This window comes from Balaenoptera borealis (assembly GCF_965194805.1).
Source record: "Balaenoptera borealis genome assembly, chromosome: 20".
NCBI lineage: Eukaryota > Metazoa > Chordata > Mammalia > Artiodactyla > Balaenopteridae > Balaenoptera > Balaenoptera borealis.
The window spans coordinates 32,673,544-32,692,091 of record NC_138879.1 but is presented as its reverse complement, the minus strand read 5'-3'; the positions used below and the strand labels follow the sequence as shown (position 1 = coordinate 32,692,091).

At 42.2% G+C, this 18,548-nt stretch overlaps 1 long non-coding RNA gene across 1 annotated transcript; it reads left to right on the top strand.

Moving 5' to 3' along the window:
* Positions 1-3,295: 3,295 nt before the first annotated feature.
* Positions 3,296-15,590, top strand: LOC309618331. The gene is made up of 2 exons (XR_014238420.1): positions 3,296-8,637; positions 8,732-15,590. It is a non-coding gene; the product is annotated as an uncharacterized lncRNA (long non-coding RNA).
* Positions 15,591-18,548: the final 2,958 nt, after the last annotated feature.

Below are 18,548 nucleotides of genomic sequence, written 5' to 3'. Positions count from 1 at the left end.
ACCCAACACAGCCATAAAATTAATTAATTTTTAAAAAAAGAAAGAAAATAACCCTTTCTGTCATAGAAAGTCATTGTAGGGATTTGTGCAAGGCAGTGACACAGTATGACTGATTCTTCAGAAGTTGTTATGGATGCTAGAGGAAAGTAGATTCAGGAGGGAAGAGTGAAAACAGAGAGACCAGTGGAGAAATATAGATAGCTTGGTCTAGGGTAGTAGCAGCTGAGGTGGTGAGAAGTGACCTGATTTGAGATATATTTTGAAATCTACTTTCAAAAACCCTCAGCTGGGCTTTCTGAAGGGCTGGATGTGAAGTGAGAAAGAGGAATTGAGGGTCTTTGGATGAATGGCTTCTTCAGGTCATTCAGGGTTCAGCTCAAACACTGAAGTTATCCTTGATCCACTGCTTCCTGGCAGTCACACTGTTAACATCATCCTGGTTTTTATTCCTAAAACATATCTCCATCTGAAAGGATCTTGTTTAGTTTTCTGTTTAATTATTTACTACCTCCTCCCAATAAAAGGTATGTTCCATGGGGTGGAAACTTGGTCCATCCCATTCATTCCTCTACTGTTGTCATCTAGAACAATGCCTGGCACATAGAAATATTGAGTGGTAACCAACATTTAATATTTGTTGAATGGATGAATGAGTTAAGACAGATAGTTGGTATATCTGAAGATAACAGAATAAAAAGAAAAGTTAAACAATATAACAAGAAAATGGAATGATGAAAGCCAATGAGCTACACAATGAAGGGTCTATGGTGTTTTTTAAAATGATTAAATATTGACCAATGCTATCACATAATCTTTGTGAAGTTGTTATTCTAAAGTTTACAATCCATAAGTGCCCCAGCAGAAGTCAGGTTACTCTAAAAGAAGAAATAATCAGGCTGATCTTAAACCTCCCTTCAGCCCAATAGACAAATAACAGATAAAAAATAACAAATAAAAAAAAAGCAATCCCCAGAGACCTAAGCGGGAAAGGGAGTGACTCAAGAATTCTAAAACAATCAAATTGTCATTCTCCACCCAAAAACTGTTAGAACTAATAAATGAATTCAGCAAGGTTACAGGATACAAGGTTAATATACGGAAATCTGTTGCATTTTTCTACCCACTAATAATGAAATATCAGAAAAAGAAAGTAAAAAAACCAACCCCGTTTAAAATTGCATCAAAAAAATTTTAAATACCTAGGAACAAATTTAACCAAGGAGACCTATATGCTGAGAACTTCAGAACATTGATGAAGGAAATTAAAGGTGATTCAAAGAAATGGAAAGATATCCCCGGTTCTTGGATTGGAATAATCAAAATTATTAAAATGGCTATACTATCCAAAGCAATCTACAGATTTAATGCAATTCCTATCAAAATGCCCAGGACATTTTTCACAGAACTAGAACAAATAATCCTAAAATTTATATGGAACCACAAAAGACCCAGAATTGCCAAAGCAATCCTGAGAAAAAAGAACAAAGCTGGAGGTATAACCCTCCCAGAATTCAGACTGTACCACAAAGCTACAGTAATCAAAACAGTGTTGTACTGGTACAAAACAGACACAAAGATCAATGGAACAGAATAGAGAGCCTAGAAATAAACCCACCCACCAATGGTCAATCAATCTACAATGAAGGAGGCAAAAATATACAATACAAAAAAACAGTCTCTTCAACAAGTGGTGCTTGGAAAGCTAGACAGCCACATGTAAAAGCATGAAATTAGAACATTCCCTCACACCATATACAAAAATAAACTCAAAATGGCTTAAAGACTTAAATGTAAGACATGAAACCATAAAACTCCTGGAAGAGAACATAGGTGAAACAATTTTGGACATAAATCATGGCAATATTTTCTTGGATTGGTCTCCCAAGGCAAAGGAAACAAAAACAAAACAAATGGGACTTACTTAAACTTAAAAGCTTTTGCACAGCAGAGGAAACCATCAACAAAACAGAAAGACAACCTGCAGAATGGGAGAAAATATTTGGAAATGATGACAAGGGGTTAATTTCCAAAATATACAAATAGCTCACACAACTCAATAGCAAAAAAACAAACAATCCAATCAAAAAATAAGCAGAAGACTTGAACGGATATTTGCCCAAAGAAGACATGCAGATGGCTAACAGGAACATAAAAATGTGCTCAACATCACTAATTATAAGAGAAATGCAAATCAAAACTACAAAGAGGTATCACCTCACCAGTCAGAATGGCCATCATCAAAAAGTCTACAAATAATATGTTGGAGAGGATATGGAGTAAAGGGAACCCTCGTACACTCCTGGTGGGAATGTAAATTGGTGCAACCACTATGGAAAACAGTATGGAGGCTAAAACACTAAAGATAGAACTACCATATGAACCAGCAATTCCACTCCTGGGTATATACCCGAAAAAAACAAAAACACTAATTCAAAAAGATACAGGCACCCCAGTGTTCATAGCAGCACTATTTACAATAGCCAAGACATGGAAGAAACCCATGCCCATCAACAAACAATTGGATTAAGAAGATGTGGAATGTGTATTTATATATATGAATATTACTCAGCCATAAAGGAGAATGAAATACTGCCATTTGCAGCAACATGGATGGACCTAGAGAATATTATGCTTAGCAAAATAAGTCAGACAGAGAAAGACAAATACTATATGATATCACTTATCAGGGAATCTAAAAAATAAAACGAATGTACATAAACAGACTCATAGACATAGAATACAATCTTGTGATTACTAAAGGAGAAAGGGAATGGGGAGGGATAAATTAGGAGCCTGGGATTAACAAACACAAACTACTATACATAAAATGGATGAGCAACAAGGATTTACTGCATAGCACAGGGAACTATACCCATTATCTTGTAATAACCTATAATGGAGTATAATCTGCAAAAATACTGAACTGTACACTGTGCTGTACACCTGAAACTAATACAATATTGTAAATCAACTATATTTCAATTTTTAATAATTGTCATTCAAATATGAAGAACTCTGGGAATATATCACTCATATATCCCTTTTGGAATGAATGGAATGAAAAGATACCACCAGGGCCACTGGGCATGATTAAGGATAAGGTATTTATGAAAGGGGTGATGTTGAGACACATAAGGATTATTGGTGAACAGTGAAATATACTAAGCATAAAGTGAATTTTTAAAATATTTATTTATTTATTTATTTTGGCTGCACAGGGTCTTAGTTGTGGCATGCAGGATCTTTTTAGCTGCAGCAGGTGGAATGTTTAGTTGCGGCATGTGAACTCTTAGTTGTGGTATGCGAACTCTTAGTTGTGGTATGCATGTGGGAATCTAGTTCCCTGACCAGGGATGGAACCTGGGCCCCCTGCATTGGGAGCACAGAGTCTTAGCCACTGGACCACCAGGGAAGTCACTAAGGTGAATTTTTAAATAAATATGGTTATAAAACATAATGTAAAAGTTACAATTCTCAAAAGAAAAGCTACACAATATGAGATAATAACAGAATATTGATTTAACAGATACCAACTTAATAGTGGTTTAAATAATATAGAAGTTTATTTCTCCCTCTTACAGAAGTCTGAGTGTAAACAGTCCAAGGCTGATCTAGGGCTCCATGGCATTAGGAACCCAGGTTTTCTCTCTCTTGTTGCTCCTTATTCTCTACAGGGGGGCCCTCTTTGGCCTGGTTGAATACAGCTTCCCACCATGTCCACTGGTCCGTATTCTAGCAGCAGGAAAGGTTAAAAGAGGGAGGAGGGGCAGGGGATGCACTGACATCTTCTACTCACATCCAATTAGTTGGCTACCTACCGGCAAGGGGCAAGGGAGGCTGGGAAATCTTGTCTCTAGCTGTGTGGCGCATGTCTACCTAAAACTTCTATTACTATGGAAGAAGTAGAGAAAAGATATGTATGGGAAAGGGAGATGCCATCAATCTTCGCCATACTACTTCAGGGCTTCTTGTGAGGATGAAATGAAATGTCAGGACACATGCTTAATACCTATATCAACACAGTAAGTATCCAGAAATTATTTGGTATTATTTTTAAATGAAAATAATCTGACTTTTTCTTATAAAAATGTTGGTTATAAAGTATTCGAACAATACGAAAGAACACAGAAAAAGTAAATGTCACTCCTTACTCCACCTTTAGAGTTAACCACTGCTAATACTATGTCCATATCTGATAATTTGTCAAGTGTTTGAGCCCAGTATGTATTTTTATAAATGTTTCAACACTTAAAAAAAGAAGAATATGTATAGGGAGGGTGGGAGGGAGACGCAAGAGGGAGGAGATATGGGGATATATGTATATGTATAGCTGATTCACTTTGTTATAAAGCAGAAACTAACACACCATAGTAAAGCAATTATACTCCAATAAAGATGTTAAAAAAAAAGATAAACACAACAACAACAAAAGAATATGTATTCTCTATTTACAGGGTAAATCATTGATGTTTGTCTATGTTATTTCAACCATATTAGTTATGTTTTACATTCTTGTGTTATGTTATTTGGTGCAAAAAGATTTATAATAGTTATACTTTGGGGTAGTTATACTTCCCCTTGGTTTTGAATGTCTGATGTTAACATCACAACCCTTCCTTATTTTCTACTTCCACTTCCCTGGACACTCAGGTTGATATAAGAATTTGACCCAAGCAAATTCAGAACTTTAACAGGTTAATTTTTTAAAAGGGCTCAATTTTCTTCTTCCCTTTCCTCTTAACAACTAAGGTACAGTCTACAGCCACCTGCTTTGTACTTAGTAATCTTGGGTTCTATAAGAATCTGAGATCATGTAAATACTACATATCCTATTTGAATCCACTTTCCCCATATTGAAAAAGATTGTGCCTAAACTCCAGGGAGTTTGAGTTTTCATTAGATTTCAAGTGGAGCTATCAATTCACAGCTAATGTGCAGTGCAAAGGAAGTTTAAGGGCTTCTTTTCACTCCCTTGAGAATGTCACATATACCTTAGTATTTGTACACATTTTGTGCTTCATCTATAGAGAAGCAGCCACTTCAGAGTTGGCATCCCTGGTTACCAAGAGGCAAGTCAGGGCTTTCCAAATTTATTCTCATTCCTTTTGAATTCCTCTCATTAAGGGGGAACTATGAAGAAAAAGTAAATCCTTGCTTATTTACACCTATTTTTTTCTTTCTAAGAAAATAATAATGATGATGCCAGGAACCAGTTGAGGGTACCTATTATGTTCCAAGCACTTTACATACATCATCTTTACCCTGCTGCTCACAGCCACCCTGCCACATGAGTGTGATCTGCCCTTGTGCAGATTCAAGAGCACTGAAGCTCAGAAGGTGAAGAAACAAATAGTTACACATGTAAACTAGTTGTAGCAAGAAGGAGCTCGAGTTGGAACCAGCTTTGTTTGACTCCAAAATGTCTGCTTATTCCACTGCTCCAAGAGCTGGACTTCTGGGGGAAGCAGAAAATTCTTTGTTTTTCAATATGTTGAGTAATGTTTCCTCTTTTTCTCTACTTGGATGGTCTTTACTGGAGTCCAATGAGAGCAAATTCCATATGCAGCCACAGAGATATAAGTCTGAAGGAGTGGAAAGCTAGAACCTGTTTAATTTACAGTTCAGCAAGCAAATATAATTTCCTTACATAAACCCTCCAGGAGAGTTGACGAATCAAGCCTCTTGTTATTTTAGTGCTGTAATTCCAGAATGTACCTCAGTGATTTAACAAAAACATTGATACCAAATATTGCTCTGCAATTATTGCAAATGCCATTCAAAGTTTTGTTGTTGTTTAGAGTACATCAGCTCTGTAACAAAACATTATTCCTAGTTTCAGAAATGCTAACTGCATTTACAATGGCAAAATAGGTAGAATTTTATGAGTTACTTAGATTTTTTTTCTCACAACCAACTAAAATTCCTAATATGTAACTTTGGGAAAAAAGAATTGTCCCTCTTGATTGCAGATATATTTTCATTAACATGAGCTGTACTTGTAATACAAGGTGTTTTAGCATCATTGGCCAAAAGGAACTGGGAATGGTTTATGGAAAGAAGGAAAGGGTTTAGATCAAACCCGCAGTTCAGAACTGGTTATGTGTGGCATTATACCTGTAGATCTTTCCACAAATTCAGGCCCTTCTCCAGAATCACTGATTCAAAATATTGAGAAATGGAGTCACAGGCATGTGTACTGAAAAACTGTCACAGGTGATTGTGATGTTCATCCCTGGTTAAGAACCTCTGGGCTGGAGCATGCCTTTCCTGGGATGGTACACTGAGAAGCAATTAACAAAATATTTTCCTTAGAATGCTGGCTTCCACTATGAACAATTCTTCTTCCCTCCCCTTTCCTCACTCTAGGAAAAAAAAGTTAAAGAATTGTACAATGAGATAAACATGGGCAGATGTTCAAAGATGGGACATCTGGATCATCTCATTCTTAAGAAATGTGCCTTCGTTATCTGTTGTGAGTACCTGATGCAGATGGTGTCAATAGCCACTTGCTGGACTTCCCCAGTGGCGCAGTGGATGAGACTCCGTGCCCCCATTGCAGGGGACCTGGGTTCAATCCCTGATCAGGGAACTAGATCCCACATGCATGCCGCAGCTAAGAGTTCACATGCTGCAACTAAGGAGCCTGCCTGCCGCAACTAAGACCAAGTGCAACCAACAGATATTTTTTAAAAATAGCCACTTGAATGCTGGGAAAGAGTTTTTGAGAACACTAAGTGCAGTTTTTACTAATAAAGCCCAACAAAGAAACCAAAATACATTCTTTTCATCCAATCCTGTGATAAATAGACAGAAACAACAACGGCAATCGTGGAGTCCAACTGCTTCACTTACATTCAGAGAAACTGAGCCCAAAGGTGGGGAAGTGACTTCTATGTCCCACAGCTTCTCCCTATAGTACAAAGTATGCAATTCAATGACCAACCTAGGAATACAAACTGAGCTCTCCATTCTTGTTTGGAACGTTGCCTTACTGAAATTAGAACACAGAAACAGCTTTTCAAGCAGGTCCAGAAATGAGATTCTACTCTTCAATAAAGCACCGGCAGTTTAGCCAAGAAGTGTTAAGGGAGGAAAAAAAAAAATCTGCCTGAAGCATATTCTTTAGCAAAGTTGCCCATCTTCACAAAGAATAAAACAATCAAAGCTTCCTTTACATTTGCTTTCCTGTCCTCAATGTGAATTGTTCTTTGAGGACAGACATTTAAGAGTAGATTTAGCCTGAGCTTCATTGCATGCAGTTTTTCTGGATCTATATCCTCAGGCATGCTCTTCCAACATCAGTCTCTCTCCCTTCCTGAGCCCCTACACACACACACACACACACACACACACACACACACACACACAAGCAGTCCTGAACAAAAGCCTTGGAGAAGAGAACTAGAATAAGAACTAAGATCTGATATTAAATAACCCATATTATATCACTAATGTCTTGTTGGATGTTATGAGCTGAATTGTGCCCCTCACCACTAAATTCATAAATACTAAGTCCTAGTCCCCAGTATCTCAGAATGTGTCTGTATTTGGAAATAGGATCTTTAAAGAGGTAATTTAGTTAAAACAGAGTCATTAGGGTGGGTCCTAATCCAATATGAATGGTATCCTTATAAGAAGAAGAAATTGGGAGACGACACACACTAAGGGAAGAACATATGAAAACACAGAGAGGGGATGGTCATCTACAAGCCAAGGTGAGAGATCTCAGAAGAAGTCAACCCTGCCAACACCTTGATCTCAGACTCCTAACCTCCAGAACTGTGAGAAAACAAATTTCTGTTGTTTAAGCCACAAGTCTTACCATCCAGTGGTATTTTGTTATGGCAGCCCTAGAAAATGAATACTTTGGGTCATTGTGTTCATCTGCCATGGAGGTAAGATTTAATCCGATTCTTTAACAAGTTCATGCTCAGAATGGAATGCCAGTGTCATCATTTTAACCCTTTAGTTAAAATAAGGACCTACGCATGGTTTCAGATAAGATGCTTCTGCTGGCAAATAACAGATAACCCAACTCCAGTGACTGAAGTAACAAATGGGATGTGTTTGGCTCATACAACTGAACTGTCAAGAGATGGTTGGTGCAGGCTACAACTGAAGTTTGATCAGGGTGTCGCCTCCTCTGCTCCCCTGGTTTATCAGGTGTGTGGTTGGGTTGGCTCCCCTCAAGGTGGACGGATGGCATCAGTGGTTACACATGCTTCTTTCTCCCCATCCTAGGAGAAAGAATGTCATCATGTAACCACTGAAACAAGTTCAGGCTTTCTCTAATTGAATAGTCATTTTTACACTAATAATAACAACAGTATTAACAACAAATGTTCATTGCGCACTTAACATGTGGCAGTCACCATTCTAAGTGCTTTTGCTGAATTAACTCTTCTAATACTCATAAAAAGAGCAATGGGACTACACTGATTTGTTAATTCAATCAAGGCCAGCCCCTGAAGCTGAGGGGAGGTAAGCCCTGCCCCCCAAAGTATAAGGTCATTACGCAATGTGCAGAATGGATATTAGGGAAACAACCACAGTATGAACTACAGTCATGTCTCTGCAAAATCATAACTGCACCATGCTTCTGTTTTCCTTAACCATCTAGCTTAATACAGGCAAAAAGTAAGAAATGTTCTGCTTTCATAGTCCGTATTACCTAAATTACTTTTCTCCTAAATGTCCTTTTGAGTGTCCCAGTATTGTTTTCTCCTTGCAGGTGCAGATGCCAACAGAGACCAAGTGGAAGCATGTTGGTTTCTGGAACTTCGTTCCCAAACACATGACCAGCCTTCCTCCTTTAAGTTATAGTGGCCTTTTGGGTCAAACTCAGGGCCTCTCTGATTCTGCTGCTGTTCTGACACTTGCAGAGAGGCGTGGAAACATCTTGTCTTGTTCTGGCTTGTGTGGAGCTACTTGCTCTTCCTCTTGATTCACAGCAAGAAAGGAGTAATCAGAGTAATCAGGTATTTGTGCTGCTTTAGTTACTGTCACTCCTATCCTCCCCTCCTCTCCCCCTCGTACATGCTACCTGGTTTTCTGTAAGGATGAAATGCATTGATCTGATATTTTCCATTTTTCAAACTTGAACGCATTCAGAATTTTATCACGAAAACTAGAAATGCATGTATTATGATTTATGGCATTCTAGTAAATCAAGTGTTAATCTCATCAGGCTACGTTGAATTGAAATAATTAACGGGCAACTTATTGCCTGAATGCTAAATACTTACATGCCACCTTGGTACAAATTTACTACAACTTTTTTGGAAAATAATTTGACAATGCTTTACAAAAGATACAAAATATTTGTGTCTTCTATGCAGCCATCCTGTTCCTGGGGTTTAGCTAAAAGTGGAGGGGGGAAAGTATCGTGCATAATGATGTTCATTAAAGACTGGTTTAGAATAACATAAATGGAAACTATATACGTTCCAACTACATGCATGGCTAAAACAATTATAGTAAAGAACTCCGTGAGGGAAACATTATGTAACTATTAGTAGCTCCCTTTGTTTGGAACACTTTCCCACCCCCTCTGCCTTACTTTTCTGCCAGCTAACTCCCACTTAGCCTTCAAGGCTCAGGGTACCCACCCCTGCGCTCGGGTGCCCCTCCTCCTCTGGGCTTATGTAACACCTGGGCACACCTCTATCGAAGGATTTACAGCCCACCGCGGTGTAGACCATTGACTTTGTCGTCTCTTCCACTGGATGGCAACCCACTTGGGCAGAGCCTGTCCTTTGTGCAACAAGTTTAAAATCAGAAAGGATGGAGGCACAAAATAAAATGATTCCTAATACATAAAATTCAGGCTTCAGTTGATTCAGGGCTGCCTTCACACACACCCAGCCCCATGGGCACCACCATCACCTCTGAAGTCTCTTGTAGAAGGTGAGAAATGTGCCTAAAATCCTTGTAGGGGGGTATATTTGGGGGGCGGTGGGCAGTAGGTTAGAAATGGGGCCTGTAGAACATTCCTGCAAATGTTCAGGAACCATTCACATTCTTTTCTATTTCCTTTGACAAAGTTTGTTTCCTTTAATGGCTGAGTCCCCTTATAACATGGGGACCGCAAAGGATCGGTAGGATTCGTTTGACACCGAAACGCGACGCGCCTCCCTTCCTTCCAGGCTGCAATGCTTCAAAAAGCCGCGTGCGCGTGTCAGGGACGTGAGGCCTCTTTCCTTTGCCGTGTGTTTCCACCCCGTTCTGGGAGGCTCAGTGCGGCGCTCCACTTGCCCGCCCGACTTCGGAGCGGAGAGCCCCGGAGGGAGGAGAACCGGCGAATCCTCGCGGGCGCCGGGCGCTCGCGGACCCCGCCCGCCCCGCCGCGCCGCGCCCGGCCGTCACGTTGGGTGCGGAGCGCCTGCCGGCTGTACCCGGGCGGGAGGCGCCGGGGTAGCTGAGGAGAGCGAGTCACGTGACAGGAGGAGTCTGACCTACTTTTCCTGCGGCCGGCGCAGGCGCACTCCTTCTCTGCGTGCCGCTAGGAGCCTCACGTGGAATCGCACGTGCCGCTCCTCCGCCGGGGGCTGCGGGCAGGTCGCGTGCGGGGTGGGGCGGCGGGCGAGTGGGCCGGGCGGGGCGTGGCTCCGCCCTGCGCGGCCGGAGCCAGAGCTCGCTCTGCGGGTCTCGTAGTCCTCACCCCAATATCTAACCGGTAGCTTTAGAGAACTGCTCAGGCGCCCCACGGGGCTGCCCGCGAATTCATCGAATTTAACATTCATGAATTCAAAAATGAAAAAGTTACTGTACATAAGCCCTTTGAATCAGCAATTCCACGATTCGGAATTTATCCTACAGATGGGTTCCCACTTCTGTGAAATGTCTCCCTAGAAGGATAATCATGACATCACTGTTTTACATCCCATTATCGTTTCCGCAAACGATGGGAAACGCTCTAAATGTCCAACGGTAAACATGGTCAAATTCATGGAAGGAGAAATTACGTTTGGGCTATGTTTGGAATTCTCTTAGAAAGAAATGGACAGCCCTACAGACACTGATATGGAGAGGCCTCCAAAATACATTATGTGATCTAAAAAAAATAAAATGGAGCACAGCAGTGTATATGGGATGCCACTGGTGCGTACAGAATAGCTCTAGAAATATGCACAAGAAATGCAAAGGAAGGTTTATTGGCTGCTGAGGGACTAGGGGAAGAGAGAGACTAACTACACTGAAACACTCCGGTAACTTCATGTACCCTGTATGATTAGTTTATCTTTAAAAATACAAATAAAATTTTAAAACAAAGAGTTATTTAGCACTTTGTGCTGGGCACCAGGTTTTATGTAAATCATTTCCTTCTAGAAATTTCGTCATGTGCAGTACTTTTTATTCTGTTCAGCTTGTATTTTAATGTTTCAAGCTTTCTGATAAATTCTGTTGAGAAAAAATTTTAACTCCCAAGATAGCCACCCAACAAGACTTCTACATCTTTAAGATCCTCTCCATGTTCTATCTCCTAAGGGAAGACATCTTAACAGAGGGACCCTCAGCAACAAACATTTGCATGATAAAGCCTACACAGCAGTTTTGCATTAACTTTTACTCTCCCGACTACTCTGTGAGTTTGTAATGCAGCTATTATTGTCGTTATATGTATACCAGTTATAATATATTTGGTTGCAAGGAGCAGAAAATCCAACTCTAAGTGGATTGAGTTGACGAACAGGTACCTCATTTAACTGAAGTCCAGGATAGGATGGACTTCAGGGATAGTCTGATTCAGCAGCCAAACAATGTCACCAGGAGCTGGTTTCTTTCCGTCTGCCATGCCTTCTATGATGTCAGCTTCCTCTAAAGGTTTGGGAAGGTCTTACTTAATGAAAATTCTTCTCTTCCAGAGTCAGCGAGCAAATGTCTTCCCCATACTCTTTGGCCTGAGTTGGGGAAAGTACCCACAACTGAATCAACAATGGTAGCAGGAGATCGGATTATTGTCATTCATTTGGGTTAATCCATTATCCCACTTGCTTTGAGGGGAGCTACAGAGAACAAGCAAACGTACTGGATGTAGATCTTGAGGAGGCAAACACAGTGCCCCTCACATCACTTTTATTACTACTATTGCTATTATTGTCCCCTTTTCCTGGTGTGGATTGGGTGACAGATCTTGGTTTGCCCCAAATTATGCAGCCAGTGTATTTGCAGTTTTTCCTGCAATGTACATCTTCCCAGTGAGGGTGTGAGTAAGAACGTCAGTACATCAGGGAAAATCTGTCTCCACTACTACAAAAACAAGTTACGGTGAGAGATTAAGTGGTGTCATTTTGGCAGAATCATATAAAGGAAGTGTACAAACACCACATTTATGTGCTATTTCTTCATCCACACATCAAATAGGTAATAGACTCCTACTATATGTGGAAGCACAAGGGCTCTTGGAGAAAAATGGAAGACTTTTATGACCCCTAAGCTCAAAGGAAATATAGTCAACTTAGGCAAACAAGATAGACACTTGGAAAACTTTAAAATAATGATATGAGACAGCATGCAATTAAGTGCCTAAGTGGACGATAATGCAGTGTGGCAGGTATTCACAGCAGAGAGAGACCACATAGGTAGATATTAGTTTAAAGAGATAACAAATAGAAGAAGGCCTTGAAGGACGGCTCAGATGGGGTCAGATAAACAGGGGAGAAAGGAAGGGCTATATAGATGGTTGTACACCATATGAGCAAAGGAGTGGAGGTACAAATGAATCTAGTATTCTCAAGATTAGTGACCAGACTTATTGGCATGGGGAAGGGTTGTGTTGCAGAGGAGTGAGAGATGACGGAGTGTAAGAAACCAGGTTCCCCAGGTTTACATCCCTTGTGGATAAAGATGCACAGTAATTATTTAAATTGCACTGGTTCCTGCTCCTACCTGCTCATCCTTTCCAAATCTCATCCAGTTATATCAGAGAGTACTCAAGGGTCTTTCACATGTGCTCAGAGGTCAGTCAGCCAATTATAGTCACCCCACAGCAACTGCCATGCACTTCCTGTCCTGCTCTGTTCCCCTTCAAATCATCCTTTCCTAGGAAGCAGGATGAAAGATGTCTCACCACCACTTGACTGTGTATATGGGAAGGAGAGGAAGGAGTCAGGAATGATTCCAAATGTATCCACTGTGTTTGTGGCATGCTATGTCGTCACATAGAGAACATTACATTACACGGAGAACATGCCCATAATTGGCATGTTCACGCCGTAAGGGGAAGCTTCTCCTCCAGCCAACCGAATGTTCAAATATTCAACAACTATCAATTCAAGATCAAGGCACACTCTCAAGGGCAGGGCCAGGACTAAACTGAGGCAAATGAAGCTGCTAGGGAGGACCTCACTTGGGATCTTGCAACTTTACGGGAATGGTGTGCCCCTGTCTTTGTCTTGTAATCGGGACAGGCCCAAACTAGAAACCTCAAAGTGTCCATCTGAGACTTTAAGACTCACAGCATATCAAGGGAGTCAATAGTTGGCTGTGGTAGATGTTGATTTTGACTCACATCCATGTATTTATTTGTCTGTTTTTTTCCTCTTTCTATTTCTTTCTTTTGAAAATCTTTCTCACCCATCCTTTTTTCCTACAGCCCAAATCATACGCTACACTTTGGATTATTAACTTGGTGTGTGAATTTATGTGGATATATAAGCTGTCTGTCCACCTGATAATTAAACATACATGCATTAATGGTCTGCAAGGGTAGACCAGGGATGCATTAGTTGTTAGGACTATGATGAAAATAAACAAAAATCAATGAAATGCTTGCTTTCTAGGAAATCCCATCTTATAAGGAGGAGACAAGTGTGTAAACAAATAAGGGCAATAAGCAAGTGTAAAATTTTGCCAGGGTCATAGGGATACAAGAGAGTGAACAGCTCCCTCTACCACAGTTGGCAGTGGGTGGGAGGTAGAGGAGGTCAAGAAGGGCTTTCCATAGGCTGTGACACCTGAGCTGTGTCTTCTCTGAAGACACCACCCCCAACCCCCGCATAAGCCAGGCATTGCATTAAGCAATTTGGGTAGGGGAAGGAAGTGTATTTAAATCTCAGCTATTGAAAGCCTCACAGTCATCTTGGGGACAGACCTGAAAACAGAAAATTGCAGAGGTCCTGAGAAGTGGTCAACAGAGGTTTCTGCCCAGTGCTATGAAGAGCCAGGAGAAAGAACCAGATGCCTGATATGTGGGAACTGGGAGACACATTTGGTGTGTGACAAAGCTACCCATTCTCCCAGTATAGAGAACTAAAAGATTACCCGACAGGGTTGAGCATATTTGCATAAGGAGCCAAGTATTGAAAGGGCTGGAAACTCCCTTTTACTTTCCCTTTTGGTGTTCAACACTGTTTGAAAAATTCTGATGATGTAGATGGTACTGACTGAAGCCAGAGTAGAAAAGGGTACCAAAATGTCATGGTGATGGAGGGGTGACTTGGTTGGAGACAGGGCATTTGTCAAACAAAGGACGAAGCATGTGTTCGAGGCTGGGCCAAAATATCACCAAGTGAATGTTAGCAAGGAATGACCATAACATTGGGAGCTGATAGTTGAGCAAAATACTGGAAGGGGGAGCCTTATTTTCCCTTCCCCCATATTTTCCCAGAAACCACCCTGCACCCCCCACCCCAGGGAAATGCTGTGGCAGAAACAGCCACTGGTAAAGAACTTTTTTGAATTATCGATAAGCCATGGCCCCCTTCTCTGCTGATATACTTGCAATGCAATAACTTCTGTTGGGATAATCGAGTTACTGGTGTGTCAGTCAGGATAGGCTAGGATGGGTCACAGTAACAAGCAAACCCAAATCCCAGTGGCTAAAAGAGTGAAGAATTATTTCTCGCTCATACTGTACATCCATTGCAGGCTGGCAGGAATTCTGCTCCATCTCGTCATTGTTCTCAGCTGAGGACACAGATAGACGGAGCAGCCCTCCTCTGAAACGTTGCTGGTCTTCTGGCAGGTTCTGCATCAGCAATTAAAAGCTCCAGCCCAGAGGTGACATGCGTTGCTTCCACTCACAACCAGCGGCCAGAACTAGTCATGTGACCCCCCACCCAACCACAAGCCATTGAGTGAGTCCAGTTCAACCTGGTGCCAGGAAGACCAGGGAGCTGGAATAGTTAGGAGCAGTTTCAACAACCACTGTGCCCGTGACATCCTTTTCCTCTAGCTGGCTCACCAAATTCAGACTCCGATGGGCAGACTGAAATACTGGGAATGTTACTGATGGTGGGAATAATAACAAAGAATATTTATTGAGTGCTTGCTATTCTATTAGAATTGAGCTGGACACTAATGTAAACACGTTCCCTATAATAACTTATTTAATTCTCCCAACAACCTGGAATCACAGAAAAAGTAATCATAGGGTAGGAAGGAATAGTCTCTCAGCAGCAAGTGTAACCTTAGAGTCATATAGATTTTATTATTAACAGAAAAATGAACTTATTGTATAAACCCGGTTTATGAAGTGGGATGTATAGATTTCACATGTATATCCATTTTTGCTTTGTAAAATATCGATTCAGTGTGTAACAGAACAAGGGAAGTATACACTCAAAGCCCTGAATAAATCGTTTCTTGTACTCCATTGTCCGCAGTAATACTAGTTACTTTATCAATTCATGCACAACATTTTATTACAGGCTTTCCTCATCCCAAGGAACCACAGGCTTCTCAAGGGAAACAGTGATGAGAATGTCTTCCTCCACATTGGCTCAGGAATCATCCCTGGAGGGGCAGAGCCAAGAGTGCTTGCTATGACATATTGTTTGCAGAATTCTATCCAAGGGACACCTGGAAAAGGGGAGTGTGTGTGTGTGAGAGAGAGAGAGAGAGACAGAGACAGAGACAGAGAATCAGGCATGCCTGTGTATCCCTGGGTGTGTTTTTCTTTTTATGTCTGCACACCTTCCCTGCTACAGTTTGAATGTTTGTTTCCCTCCAAAATTCATATGTTGAAATTCTATCCCCAAAGATGATTGTATTAGGAGGTGGGCCTTTGGGAGGTGCATAGGTTATGAGGGTGGAGCTCTCATGAATGGGATTAGCTGTCCATAAGAGAGCCTCCAGAGAGCACCCTAGCCCCAGCCATCGTGTGAGGACACAGCAAGCAGGCATGGGCTATGAACAGGAAGGGGACTCTCAGCAAAGGCAACCATGCTGTCACCTTGATCTTGGACTTCCAGCCTCCAGAACTCTCGAACTGACTAAGATCCTGCCCAACTATTTATAAGTAGTTTATTGAGAGTCTTTCCTTCATAGCTATTTTCAGAGCCCCCAAAGGGCACTAGCTATCAAATATTTCTGAGAAATTGCTGCTCATTTGGGAACATGTTTTATGAATTGCACACAAAAATAATGACGTAATGGCTAACACTTGAGAGCTTATTATGTGCCCAGCACCGTGCTAACTACTCTACATGCATTACGTTGTTCATCCTCAAAAGAACCCTAGGAGGTGAGTAATATTATCCACTCAAGATGGCAAAGGATGAGTTGAGGCACAGAGAAGTTACACTGCTGGCCACTAGAACTCCAGGGCCCACACTTAGGACCTCAGCACACTTAGGACCTCAGCACTATTCTGCCCTTGGGAGCCTTCCTTTTGCCCACCTGAGGTTTGGCACTGTGTTCTAAACCTGACCCACAGTTGAAACTGATCATCCTCTACCCACTTAAACTTCCTGCTGCTGGCTCTTTGGCTGCTTTCTGAACACCTCCAGGTTGATTCACCTGACTTTTCACCCTTGGCTCATTCTGTCTTCTGTGCCTGGTTGGGGTGCAGAGGTGAATAGCGTACTGTCCATGCCCTCTAGTATCGTACAGCATAGTGACAAGACTGATGCATGACCAACTAGCTTAGATGCAAAGCAGGGTAGAATCTAATGCTTTGCCAGAGGAGGTGTGGAAAGCAACTCATATTTATTGAGTCCTTGAATGTGATAGAGAAGTGGCAGCTTTGATCCAGCCACATGCTAAGTGGTGAGAATGCAGAGGTTGATAAAATACAGCCACACACCCTGCAAGGCCTGGGACATTGGTACGTGGCCCGTGTGCACACAGTGACCACTTTCCTGGGTAGATCTCAGTAACGAGCTTTGCTCCCCTCAGCTCCCCTCCGTGTCAGGCTGTTGCTGCTGTCCACTCTATGAACCAGAAACGCAGATTAAGAGGGGTCTTCAGTGACCATTTATGCAATGGATTCAGACTGTCCTATGGGGCCATCAGAGGTTCCCAGGGACTCTCGCAGGGGCAGCTGGAGGTGAGGAAACCGGGGAAAGAGAAATCAAGCAAAAGAGATTAAACCACATCCCTTTCTATTTCAATCAGGACAGTTGTGTCTTTACTGCAGGTCAAGGTGGCATTAGGTGAGTGTGTGGAAAGTGGGCGTGTGCTGGGAAAGAACCCAGAGGTCTCTCCCTGATTCTGAGAAAGAGAACTCAGTCGGGGGTTCCTGGGAGCCAGAGAGTTGGAAGGTGGCAGTGTGTTTGGAAACAGGCATCGTTTACAATGTGTCCCAGAAGAAACAGAAGTAAGCAACTTTACCCAGGGCACCAGGAACTCAGGCAGCTTTTAGGATAATGACCCATTCTTCATTGATTTGCTGAGTGTATATGGGGGAAATAAAGGTGAATCAGTCATTTTCTGTGCCATACAGAAGCCTACAGTCCAGTGGGGGAGTCAAGGTATCTACAATGATAAGTATAACACGAGGGTGAAAGAGAGAGGGCCACGCGCGCTAAGGCAATGGGTGCCAAGAGAACTAGACACTGGTGAAGGGGACATGGTTGATGCTTCTTGGGGCAGGGTTGCTTTGAGCTGGCACTTGAAGCAAGGTAAGCCCTCGGGAGCTGGGAAGGGGGCTCCATCCAGAGGCCACAGCGGGAGGCCTGCACCGAGGCAGTCCTCACTGGCTCTGAATGGGGAGTGGGAGTGCTTTAGTCTTGGGGGCACACTCTGGAAGGTTGTTTTCTTCCCAGAACCTGAGGGGGTGCCTCAGGGGGCCCTGTGCCTGGGAAGACTAAGTGGGCCACGGCCGACACGGGTAGCTTTGGGGGACTTGGTTTTGCTCCTCATGAGAGGAAGCTGGGATCAGATAGAAACAGTAGAAGTGTCCCAAGTGACATCCCCGCTCACTATTCTTTGCCTCCTTCCTGGAGGGAGAAGCGGAGATGATCTGCAGGGCCCAACAGTGAGTCTGGAAGGGCAGTGTGTGGATGGCATTCACTAAGAACTCTGTCCTCCCTCCTACTTCAGCAAACAGCTTGGAAACCAGCCTGAAATCACCAGGAATTACCAGCTCCTGAGCCAGTTTGAAAACAACGTTTATTATTCTTTGGCAGCTCCCCAAGCGAGCCACCTGACATAACTTGCAGAGGAGAGAGGGAAGGGAGGGCACCTTCCTCTCCCCTGGAGAGAAGGTGGAAAAGGGCCAAAAATGGGGGCGGGGAGACATTAGATCAGCCCTTGAATCCAGCAGCCGTGGCTGGATTCTGATGTATTTCATTTCTTAGAAAATTAAGTCATTATCAAAGAAAACT